We start from the raw sequence: 13,609 nt of genomic DNA on the forward strand, positions 1-13,609 counted from the left end.
AAATTAAAAAAAAAAAAGATTTACCGCCTCGGAAACCCAAAGAGGGTCACTACAAGTTGGAATCGACTGGCTGGCAGGGAATTTGTTTGTTTGTTTGTTTGTTTTCCCTACTCCCTTACAGATTTCCTCCTGAGACTCACTCCTGCCTCAGAGGATGCATCAAAAGAAAACAAAGCAAATGATTGTTTAAAAACTATAAATTAGTGAGTTCCTCCCTGTGCTAAGCAACCATGCCTGGGCCATTTATGCTTTAAAATTCTTTAATATAGAAATAATTATCCCCATTTTACTAATAGAAAAGTAGTCTCAAAGCACTGCTCCTGATCCAAAGTCATTTCATTAGTAGGTGGTAGAATTGGGGTAAAATCTTGGCTCTGTGGACTTTTTTCCAGGCTACCATGCAATGTCAGGTCCCTATTCTCACTAGACTAAGCTGTCTGGTAATGATCTAAATCGAGGTCTGCTTATCTGATACTAAACCAATTTTAATTTACAGAAATCATAAAAAGTTTAAGTGTGTCCATGAATATGATATCTTGAGTATTACTATTGATAACTTTTGAGTGGAGAGATTAATGGCATCACAACAAGGCAATAAACCAGGCCAATACTTCTCAAACTGCCTGTAGTAAAGGACCATCCATCCCTGCCACCCTGTAGCCTGTCACATGATGATGCTTTTGTAAGATACAATAAAATGAATTAATTAAAAAAATAAATCAAGACAGACACAAAAATACAAGTGCTTTTTAAAAAGATTCAATAGATATAAAATTATGCTGTCAAATTGCTGTAAAAATTTTTAGACGCTTACACTGAATTTCTGTACTCACATTGTTGCAGACCAGTAATAAAGTGTTTGCAGATCAGTATTGTCTTGGAAGCACACTTTGGGTAACAGGAAACTGGACCTCCTACTAATTAGGATTGTAGTGGTATATTTGGACCAGTTTTAAGCTACTATAAAATATGTCAAGCAAATTCTATGCTCTGTATTCCTATCCACAGAAAGGTCTAGAAGGCCATTGAGTTAATCCTAGGAAAGTTAGTAACATTTTTATATTTCGTTTTTCAGTTTGTTCATTCATTCATTCAACCAACATCTAAAGGTAATAGATCTGTACTGGATTCTTTGGATGCAAACTTGACTAAGACATATCCCTATTCTTAATTGTTCATGTGGTAGTGCATAAGAAAAATGTCCTTTCTATACATTGTCAGTGTCTTTTATCATCAACCTATAGTGTTCCTCTTTTTTTTAAAAAAAAGAATTTGAAGGGCTTACATTTACAATATATGAGATAAAGATAAAACCATTAAAAGTTTTATATTGTATAGAGTTTTATGAGTATCTCATGCTAATCTTGATAAAGCAAACGGTCAGCAATAAAGAGGAAGACCCTCAAGGAGATAGATTGACACAGTGGCTGCAACAATGGGGTCAAACACAGAAACGATTGTGGGGATGGTACAGGACCAGGCAGTGCTTTTTTTGTGTTGTACATGGGGTCACCATGAGTTGGAATTGACTTGATAGCACCTAACAACAGCAACAGCCTTCTTTCCTTTTTTAATGTCAATTCAACTTTTTACAGGTGTACAACTTATTGATAGCAATTATGATAATTGGCTGTGCAAGCTTACCCTTAATCAACATGATTTTTTCATCACCATTAATTTCCCCTTTCCCCCTCCCTCTGACCCCTGGTAAACACTAATAAACTTTTGTCTATATGGATTTGCCTTTTCTTGCCTTCATAAAAGTGAGGTCTTATAATATGTTCCCTTTTGTGGTTGACTTATTTCACTCAGCATGATGTCTTCAGGTTCCATCCATACTGTAGCATTATCAAGCCTTTATTTCTCCTTCTGGCTGAGTAGTATTGCATTGTATGTATTTACCACATTTTGTTTATCCAGTCCTCTATTGATGGACATCTAGTTGTTTCCGCCTTTTGGTTATGATGAATAAGGCTGCAATGAACATTGGTATACAAGTCTCTTTTTAGGTGTCTCCTTTCAAGTCTTTTGGGTACATAACTAGAAGTTGAATTGCTGGTCATGTGGTAGTTCTATTTTCAGTTTTTCTGGGACGTGCCCCACTGTTTTCCACAATGGCTGTACCATTTTGCATTCCTATCAGTAATTGATGAGGGTTCCAATTTCCCCACATATTCGCCAATATTTGTTATTTTTATTTTTTTGTCTTGGCCATCCTAGTGGGAACAAAATGGTATCTTATTGTAGTTTTGATTTGCATTCCTCTGATGAATAATGAGGAGCTCTGGTGGTGTAGTGCCTAAGGCATTTGACTGCTAACCAGAAGGCTAGCGGTTCAAACCCACCAGTCACTCCTTGGAAGGAAGACTGGGAAATACTACCTCGGAAACCCAAGGAAGGGTTGGTATGAGTCAGAACTAGCTCGACGGCACTGACTTTTGGCAGTGAGATGAATAATGATGTATATTTGGTAGCCATTTTAATAACCTTTTCAGTGAAATGTCATTGAACTCCTTTGCCCATTTTATAATTGTTATTTGTCTTTTTGTTATTAAGTTTTCAAAGTTTTATGTGTGTGTGTATGTGTATATATATATATATATAGGCTATTAGATTCTTATCAGATATATGATTTTTGAAGGTATTCTCCTAGTCAGTAGCTTTCCTTTTCACTTTTTTGGTAAAGGCTTTTGATGAACAAAAGGTTTTAATTTTTATGAAGCATCATTTATTTATTTTATCTTTTACTGTTTGTGCTTTTGTTATTATATTAGGTCATCCATTGTTGAAAGCTAGCCCTGACAGCATTCCCCTGTGTTTTCTTCTAAAAATTTTATGGTTGTAGTTTGCACATTGATGTCTTAAGTCCATTTGAATTTGTTTTTTGTGTATGTTGTGAGTGATAGGTCCTATTTCATTTTTCTGCATGTGGAAATCCAATTTTCCCAGCACCATTTGTCATGGGTTGAATTCTGTCCCCTCAAAAATATGTGTCAATTGGGCTGGGATATGATTCTCAGTGGTTTGGCAGTTAAGGAATGATCCCCCATGATATGACCTGATGTGATAAGTCAATCAGTTGTAAGAGGATTAGGGTTGATGCATCAGTGATGATCTGCTGTCAGGGGAGTTTCCCAGGGATGTGGCCTACAACCTCTCTTATCTTAATAAGAGATAGAGAGAGAAGTGAGAAGAGAAGGGACCTACCACCACCAAGAAAGAAAAGCCAGGAGTGGAGTACATCCTTTGGACCCAGGCTTCCTGCTCTAGGATCCTCCTAGAAACAAAAGATACAAAGAGAGAGGCTTCACCTAGAACCGACACTCTGAATTAGGACTTCTAGCCTCCTGAACTGTGAGAGAATAAATTTCTGTTTGTTAAAGCCACTCACTTATGATATTTTGAAAACTTAATAACTAAAAGACAAATAACTCAATCATAAAATGGGCAAAGGTAGTTCAATGACATTTCACCAAAAAGAGTATTCAAATGGCTATCAAATATATGTCATTATTCATCTCACTGCCAAAACTCACTGCCGTTGAGTTGGTTCTGACTCATAGTGACCCCTCCTTGGGTTTCTGAAGTGGTATCTCTATGGAAGTAGATTGCCCAGTCTTCCTTCCAAGGAGTAACTGGTGGGTTTGAAATGCCAGCCTTCTGGTTAGCAGTCAAATGCCTTAGGCATTATATGACCAGAGCACCTCGTTATTCATCAGAGGAATGCAAAGCAAAACTACGCAAGATACCATTTTGTTCCCACTAGGATGGCTAGGATAAAACAAAAATTAAAATGGTATATAGAAACACTAGATAAGTAAGACACTATTTATTGAAGAGACTCTTCTTTTCCCATAGAATAGACTTAGACCTCTTGTCAAAAATCAGTTGGCTGTACATGACTAGGTTTATTTCTGGACTCTCAATTCTATTCCATTAGTTTATGTGTATATTGTTTTACCACAACCAGGCTGTTTTGATTATTGTAGCTGTATTGTATGTTTTAAAATCAGTAAGTTTGAGTCCTCCTACTTTGTTCTTTCTTAACATTGCTTTAGTTATTCAAGGCCTCATGCCATTTCATCTAAAGTTGAAGATTGGGTTTTCTATTTCCATAAAGAAGGCTGTTGGGATTTTGGCTGGAATTGTGTTAAATCTATAGATCATTTTGTTGTATTGACATCTTAACAATATTAAATCTTCCAAACTATGAATGTGGAACATCTTTTTATTTATTTAAATCTTCTATTTCTTTCAGCAGTGCTTTATAGCTTTCACTGTGTACATTTTTCACATCCCTGGTTAGATTACTTCCTAGGTAATTTATTCTTTTAGATGCTATTGTAAATGGATTTTTTTTCCTAATTTCCCTTTCAGATTTCTCATTGCTGATGTATAGAAACTCAACTGATTTTGTTTGTTGATCTTATACCCTGCAACTTTGCTAAATTTCTCTATTAGCTTTAAAATTTTTCTTGTAGACTTTTTGGGTTTTTTTTATAAATATTATCATATCATTCATGAGTGGAGACAAATTTGCTTTGTCTTTTCCAATCTGAATATCTTTTATTTCTTTTTCTTCTCTTATTGCTTTGGCTAGGATTTCTAATACAATATTGAATAGAAGTGGTAAGAGCTCATACCCTTGTCTTGTTCTCAATTTCAAGGGAAAAGCTCTCAGTTGTAAGTATAATGTTGGCTTTTGTTTTTTCATATATGTCTTGAATCTTACTGAGGAATTTCCTTTGCACTCCAATCTTTTTTAGGGTTTTCATTGAAAAATTATATTGGATTTTATCAGATGCTTTTTCTGCATCCATAAAGATGACCATGTGATTCTTCTCTTTTGTTCTATTGATGTGGTGGTATGTTACATTGATTGATTTTCTAATGTTGAACCATTCCTGCATTCCTAGAATAAAGCTTATTTGATCATGGTGTATGTTTCTTTTCATATGTTGTTGGAGTCTGTTCACTAGTGTTTTGCTGAAGTTTTTGCATCTATATTCATAATCAATATTAGCCCATAGTTTACTTGTAGTGTCTTTGTCTGGTTTGGGCATCAGGGTTATGCTTGCTTTATACAATGAATTATGGATTATGCCTTCTTTCTCTATCTTTTGGAAGAGTTTAAACAGTATTGGTGTCAATTCTTCTCTAAATATTTTGTAGAATTCTTCAGTGGAACCATCTGATCCAGAACTTTTTTTAGTGGGGGGAATTTTTTGATCACCGATTCTATCTCTTCATTTGTTATGGGTCTGTTGAGACTTCTTATTTCCTCTGGAGTCAATTTGTTAAGTGATTCAGGTCCTCTGTTTCCTAGTTGATGTTTCTAGATGTTCTGTCCAATATTTAAAGTGGTATATAAAGTTCTCTAAGTATTATTATAGTGCTATCTATTTCTCCCTTCAATCAGTATTTGCTTTATATATTTAGGTGCTCCAGTGTTGAATTTATGATTGTTAAATCTTCTTGATTAATTGACCCTTTATCACTATATAATGTCCAACTTTATATCTTTTAACAGATTTTGTCTTAAGTTCTACTTTGTCTAATATTAAGAACCCCACCTCAGATCTCCTTTGGTTATTATTTTCATGGATTTTTTTTCCATCCTTTCACTTTCAACCTATACGTGTCCTTGGGCCTAAAGTGTGACTCTAATAAACAGAATATAGCTGGGTTATTTTTTTGTTGTTTTGTTTTAAATCCATTCTGCCACTTTCTGTCTTTTGAATTATCAAGCATGAATACCTTATTACTAGCCATTATACTTCTCCAGGCATTTCCCTTTATTATGAATCTTTCTTTTTATAAAAACGACATTCTAATTTTGACTTTTCACATTGTCCTTGGAGGTAATAAGGATAAGTATAATTATTTCCATTTTAAAGATAAGAAAGCAGGCTCAGAAGGGTCATCCCATGTACCCTAGGTCACATAGCTTATGTAGAGCAAAGCAAGGAATCAAATACAGTTTCACTGTCTCCCAACCTATTCATAGTGCACTGTTCATAGGACCATTGTTATAATTGTTTTTCTGCCACAATTCTTCATCCATTGTTATTGTTGGTTTTCCTTCTGATATCTGTACATTTCCAAGCGTCATGACATCATGGCCCTCCTGAAGATGACAAAGCTTTCACTTGATCTTCCCCTTGTAATTTGTTAGAGTTGTCTTTTACTTTTTATTTTTATTAACTTTTTTTTTCAATTAAATTCAGATTTAACTGACATATCTTACTCTCTCTTGAACTAGTTCTATGCTGGATGACAGCATGCCTACAAAATTTGAATATATGTGTCTATTTAATGGTAACTGATGACCAATTATTTTCTTTTCATCTAGGGGAAGACTTAGTTAAGATATGAGATAGGTGAAGTTTATCTTCATTACCTTTACCCTCTTAGTGCTGTGTCTTCATCACCAAATCTGTGACCTACACATGAATACTCCTTTTTCTTCCTTCCTTTAGTAACATTGCCTTTCAGAGCATTCATTCATATAATGTTGTAAGGATTGGTAGCAAAGCATTGATAACTAGAGGTATTTTTGCATTCTGTTTTCTTTACTATTGTGTCTCCATAGCCTTACATCCTGTCTGGCACATGGTAAGTGCTCAAAAAATATGTATTGAATGAATGTTAAATAAATTTGCAATTTGGTAAAAATAAACTTTTTTTTTTTCCCCTAATGGGCTGATAGGGACAGAAGCTAATACTTAAGGTTTCATCATTGTCTGAGCTCATGTTCAATGTTCTTGTGCTTTTTATCTAATTCATACTGCCTAATTCATCTCCTTGCCTGGGGTCTAACCTCATTCCAATCTACCATCTGCATTTGTGCCTACATGATCTCTATAAAATGCATACCTACATATGCCACTTCCTTGCTCAAAGTACCTTCTGTCATCCTATTGTCTTCAGGTTATAACCCAAAACCTCACCAAGTGATACTCAAGGCAGTAGCAGTAGAAGCAAAAAGAAGGTGCCAAATGGAAGATTATTTACAAGGCCCAACTGATAGGATTGGGGATCAATTGGATAAGAGGGTGGAGAGGAAGGAAGCCTTTGATGGGAAATATTAAGGGTCTGAGCTGGTGAAGAAGATATCATAACAAAGCACATTATGAAAATGCCTGCTTATTTTCTGGTTCTACCTCTATCCCCTCTCCCTACCTTCTCTCCAATTTACAAAGTACAGGGAAATTCTCTGAGGTTCATCTTGTAATGTGGTAAGAAATTCAGGGATAATAAAATAATTGCAAGACCATTTTAATTCTTTTGGAGGATGCCATGTTCTTCATGTCCTTAGTTTTAGTTATATGGTTTTCCCATTATATTGGCAATAAAACCCTTAAACCTGTATGTTCTACATACTGATTTTCTAGGTAAGAAGAGGAATGGATGGAGAAGAGGGTCTCACTGCATTGTGATTCCTAAATTGGGAACAATCCAGGAAGAGAATGGGTAGTGGAAGCTAGCAACGGAAAGGCCCCAGGGAACTGGCTTGTTGTTGTTGTTGTTGTTATGTGCCGTTGAGTCGGCCCCGACTCATAGCGACCCCTCCTTGGGTTTCCAAGGCAGTATCACTACAGAAGTAGGATTTCCCAACCTTCCTTCCGAGGATGGCTGGTGGGTTTGAACCGCCAGCCTTGTGGTTAGCAGTCAAGTGCTTTAGCCACTATGCTACCAGAGCTCCTGGGGAACTGGTTTAGGTCAGATAAAAGCCATAAGAGGGCATAGAATGTGGGATGAATGACAACATATGGCATGAGGCCTACTAGGAATCCTCTCCATCACTGTTAATTAACTGATCTTAGGCAAATTACTTCTTGTTGTTGTTATTTGCCCTCAAGTCAGACCCGACTCATAGTGACCCCTTCTTGGGTTTCTGAGGAGGTATCACTACAGAAGTAGATTGCCCAACCTTCCTTCCAAATTACTTAAGACTACTTAAACATACCTCCTTAGGTTACAGCTTCATTGTCTATGTAATAAGAATTACAATAGCACCTAACTCATAGATCCATTGTAAGGGTTAAATAAGATTTCTCTCAACACAATGCTTAGTCCAAGAAAATGCTCAATAAATAGTAAATATTATTGTAATCCACCACCTATCTGTCAGTTTGTCCTACTGTGGTGGTGGTTGCATGTTGCTTTGATGCCTTAAAAACCCTATGGGGCAGTTCTGCTCTGTCGTATGGAGTTGCTATGAGTTGAAATCCACTTGATGGCAGTGCCTTTAATTTTTTTTTTGTGGGAGGGGGATGCGATGGTGGTGGTGGTATGATGCTAGAGCTATGCCACTGGTATTCTAAATACCAGCAAGGTCACTCATGGGGAAAGATTTTAGCAGAGTTTTCAGACTAAGACAGAGTAGGAGAAGCTGCTGATCTACGTCCAAAAATTAGTAAATGAAAACCATATAGATGACAGAATATTGTCTGAGACTTTGGTTCTCTTACTTTGGGTGCATCATCAGGACAGACCAATCACTGAAGAAGGATATCATGTTTGGTGAAGCGGAGAGCCAACGAAGGTGAGAGAAACCTTCAATGAGATGGATTGACACAATGGCCACAACAATGGGCTCAGACAAAACAACGATCACTAAGATGGTCCAGGACTGGGCAACTTTTCCTTCTATTACACATGGGGTCACCTTGAGCCAGAGCCAGTGAGAGGATAACCAACAACAACAGCATTGTTATAATGATTACATGACTTAGAAATGAAAAAAACTACAGTGACATCCATAGCACATGAACAAGGTACTTAAACTTCCAAGATGATTTATTGTCCAAAACACACCTATCATTCATGATTTCCACATGGAATTTATGTTCATTCTGGTCTTTGTCTCACATTGATATAATGAAGAGAAATTAGACACAATTAGTATTACTATCAAATAGCAGAGAATGCCTTTCTTCCCACTGCAATAATGAATACAGAGAACAGATTTCTGGGAAAGTAAGAAAACAAAATTGATTTATGAGCTGTGATTTTTTTTTTTTTTTTTTTAATGACTTCTTTTTCCCAACTGTGATTTGGGTGAAAATTTACAGAGAGAATTCATTTTCTGTACAGCAATTTATACACATTTTGTTTCATGACATTAATTGCAATCCCCATAAAGTAACAGCTCTCTTCTCACTTCCTCCTATGGTAAGGAACTACTGTGATTTTTTTTAAGGTCTCAGAAGGAAGGTTGAGCAATCTACTTCTGTAGTGATACCGCCTCGGGAACCCAAGGTGGGGTCGCTTTGAGTCAGATTCAACTCCGCAGCAGTGAGTTTGGTCTTGGTGTAGAATGAAGAGTGCTCCTCTGCCTGTTTCCTCTCATCCAAATAGAAGGCAAATCTTATGCCATTGAATCATGAGACAGAGTTTACAGAAAGCTGAGAATACTTATCTGAGGCATTTTGATTTTGATACATCTTCTCTGGAACTCTGAGAAGCACACTTCACTTCATGGAGCCAAAACCAAAACAGAACCAGTTGCTGTGGAGTCAGTTTTGACTCATGGTGGCCCCACGTGTGTCAGAGTAGATCTGAGCTCCACAAGATTTTCAGTGGCTTCGTTTTAGGAAGTAGAAAGCCAGGCCTTTTATCTGATGCCCCTCTGGGTAGACTTGAACCACCAACCTTTTGGTTAGCAGCCAAGTGCATTAACCACTCTGTAGAATTGCCAAGCCCAAACTTGAGCCTACTCTGGAATCCCTGGAGGTCTTGTAGAATGCAGATTTCTGGGCTCCCACCTGCAGTGTCTGATTCTTAGGTCTGCAGTGAGACTGAGATTTTCCATTTTTAACAGGTTCTCAGGCGATGTCGATGATGCTTATCTGGGGCCACCCTGTATGAGCCACTGCTTTAGAATAATATTTCCCCATGGGGTGGTCACTTCCCAACTAAATAGAGTTTCAAAATATAGGGTCTTCTTCATGAGCTGCTAGCATTATATAATTTTTTCTCCCTGGAATACCCTCTACTTATGGACCCTGACATTTCAACCCATATTATCAATGTGTTCTTTTGCTCTTTTTCTTTCTTGGTCCATAGTTTCTTTAACTTTCCTTTGCATTACTACTCTTTCAGGAACATGGCTAACATATTTTTGGTTAGTCCTCTGACACGCTTTAAATGGTGTTTTCCTGCTCTGTCTGCATTGCATGTTTTGCTGGTTTTATTACCTGAATTTTCCATTTGCTCTCACCTCTGGTCTAAGAGTTCCCCCTAAAGTCCTTGACTCTGTTCCTGTATACAGAATATACTCAACTGCCATCTAGTTGATTCCAACTCACAGTAATCCTATAGGATAAGGTAGAACTTCCCCATAGGGTTTCCAAAGCTACAAATCTTTATGGAAGCAGATTGCCTTATCTTTCTCTCATGGAGTGGCTGATGGGTTCGAACTGCCAGCCTTTTGTTTAGCAGCCCAATGTTTAATTACTCCACCTCCAGATCTCCTTATAGAGAACACACTAATAGAGCTAACTGTGATAGTATATTTCACTAGCATATATTTACCACCTAGCGTACATGCTTTTGACCAGAAGCAAACTAAAATACCAGCACTTGCAATTGATGCTTCAGGCTATGTGCAATGAACTTTCTTATTGACATTATTAAAGATTTTATTACTCAGTTTGCTTAATTAAAAATTACTTGTGCTTAAAACCACCTGAAAATTTTGTTGGCTTTTTTTTTATTCTTTTAATTAATTTTGTTTTGGTTTTAGTGCAAACCTTAGAGTCTGTTTATGACCAAAGGCAATGCTTAAATATCACTTTGTAATAATATCTAAACTGGGTCTCCAACTGTGCCAACTTTTGTATTTTAAATTGTGGAATGACCAAATTTAGTTTGAAAAATACTGATCAAATATAAGAATCCTAGTGAAATTTTAGCTGTAACTTTCTTTTTGCTCTCTCTTTTCAATTGAGTAGAGGAAATGGGTACTTGCATTTTACTTATTACTATTGTCTCCTTTATAGCAGTGGAAACATGCACAGCCTGCCATCAAAGAGAAACCTTGGTGCGTGTGCATGTGTGTCTGTGTGTGTGTGTTTCTCTAAAAAATGCCGCGTCTGTGCTACATCGTACTTAACCACAATGACAGTGACTCGCATATAATAAAAGATTACATTAATTTGTTCTCTGCCTCAGAAGACTGAGCATTTAAGTCAGCTCTTCAGATTCATGAAATAGGTTTCTGCCCTAAGGAAACAGAGAAGAGAATAAATAAAAATGCAACTCCAAACGAGAATTAATTTAGCATAAAGGATGTTGTCACAAAGTGGTTTAAAGAGAAACCAAATGTCCAATCTCTTCTTAGTTGAACTTGTCCTTGAATCCCCAAAACAGAAAGTTTTATCCATTCATTGTGCTTTGAATAATAACACTTAGAAAATAAGAACACTTAAACAAATGGGATCCTTATTTTATGGGGAGAAGGTAGGGGAGTAATAAGGAAACAGAGGATTTGGCTAAAAAAAGGAATAGGTGGCAGACTTCAAGTCCCCCTTTCCACTTTTTGGTGTGTACTTCCAAGCTCTCATTTATATACATTCCCTGCATATTAAATGTGAAAATTGCATTTTAATGAGCATTAAACCATTTCTGATTATCTTAGTCATCAAATTTAGCTCAAATATTCTAAATAAAAAAAAAATCACATAAAAAATAACCCTTTTGAATTGCCTTCTTGAATAAATAAGAGCTTCTCCTATTTACAATGTTTGGGAAAATTTTAACTTATAAATTTGGCAAAGATCAGTTTTGGTAATATGCTTTACCATGAGCATTTGAGGGCTTAGGCATACTTATACTGGTAGGAAGTAGCCCTGGGGGCACTGTGGTTAAGTGCTCAGGTGCTAACCAAAAGTTTGGCAGTTCTAACCCACCAGCTGCTCCTTGGGAGAAAGATGAGCCAGTCTGTTTCCATAACTATTTACAGCCTTGGAAACCCTGTGGGGAAGTTCTTCTACTCTGTCCTATGGGGTCACCATGAGTCAGAATTGACTTTTCAACAATGGATTTGAATTTTTGGGTTATATTGGTGGGAGTATAAATTGATATAACCTCTCTGAGGAGTATTTACGATACCTATTAAGATAAAAGGGAGCTCTGGTGGTGTAGTGCCTAAGGCGCTTGACTGCTAACCAGAACGCTGGCAGTTCAAACCCACCTCAGAAGGAAGGTTGTGCAATCTACTTCCATAGTGATACCACCTTGGAAACCCAAGGAGGGGTTGCTAAGAGTTGAACCTAACACGGCAGTGTTTTTTTTTTTGTTGTTGTTTTTATTTTTAATTAAGATAAAAAATTGCACGTAGCAATTCCTTTCCCGTGAACCTGTGCTACATATATAATTTCACATGGGTCCAAAGCATATATTTCATTAATTGAAATGTTATCTCTAATAATATAATCTAAATGTTTAACACTATAAGCCTGGTTATAAAGTTTATTTATCTATCTAGTGGAATAACATGCAGCCATTATCAATACGGAAAGATCTCAAAGAGATATTAAGTTTGAGAAAAAAAAAAATTCAGCATGTTCATGCTTGTACATATTCTATCTCTGAATGGATCCAGAAAAAGCTGGTAAAAGTAGTTGAATCAGGGAAGGTGAACCATAGGCCTAGGGACTGAGGTGCAAGAGAATTTTCACCATGTTGTCTCTAAACCCTTTAAATTTTATACTCTGTGCATCTATTTCCTATACAAAATTATTATTATTATTTTAAAAAAGGAACCTCTAGGCACATATAAACCTGTAATATATTGAGTTAATCTATTTCAACAACTTCAGTAATCCAAGAACTGAAACTCTAAACCTTTACTTCAGAATATAATTAAATTTATTATATACGGAAGGCAGAAGTCTAATATTAGGTCACACAAACTCAGGATCACAAAAGTGTTTCTTTTTAATAACACATTTTTTCTAACAGGCATTTGTAAAACTAAAATGCACCTATTCTTTGCCTCTCCTGACATGCTTAGTAAGTTTAAAGACTGTCTCTGTAAGGTAAAATGAAGGAAGCTTTGTAGCCCTCATTAAATGTCTGTGCTATAAGATTTATTGCTGTAATCGTGACAGAGCAAATGATTTTTTTTTTTCTGGCAGCAAAAATTGTCTTAAAAAGAAACTAGGTATTGTTTTTTTTTCTTTTCCCAGCAAAGTATAGATGCCCCAAAAATTACATGGTGTCACAGAGCATGCCATAGTTAGAAAAAATGATGCACGTCCTCTTCAGTCTTATTAAGAAAATTACACAGTTAACTCTTTGTACCTTTGAAGAATGTCTCTATCTGGTAAACTTTGTTATTAGAACAACATGCAGCTGAAAATTGTGTATTGAAACTAACACAGTTTGGAGTTAACAAAGCAGATTCTGAAAAAAACAGAAAATGCCTTTTTAGTCCATAGCAGTATATGCAATCTCTACAACTGTGGCTGAACCTTCTGAGACGTTTGATGTAGTTACCGGTAGGTGGGACAACAAGAAATGGAAAGGAGCTATACTCTGCCAAATGATTGACAAGTGAGTTTCTAATACACTAAGGGACGGAACATGTCATTTTTGTACT

Source organism: Orycteropus afer, unplaced genomic scaffold (assembly GCF_000298275.1).
Source record: "Orycteropus afer afer isolate SDZICR_OR568_19922 unplaced genomic scaffold, OryAfe1.0 scaffold00008, whole genome shotgun sequence".
In the NCBI taxonomy this organism is placed as follows: Eukaryota; Metazoa; Chordata; class Mammalia; order Tubulidentata; family Orycteropodidae; genus Orycteropus; species Orycteropus afer.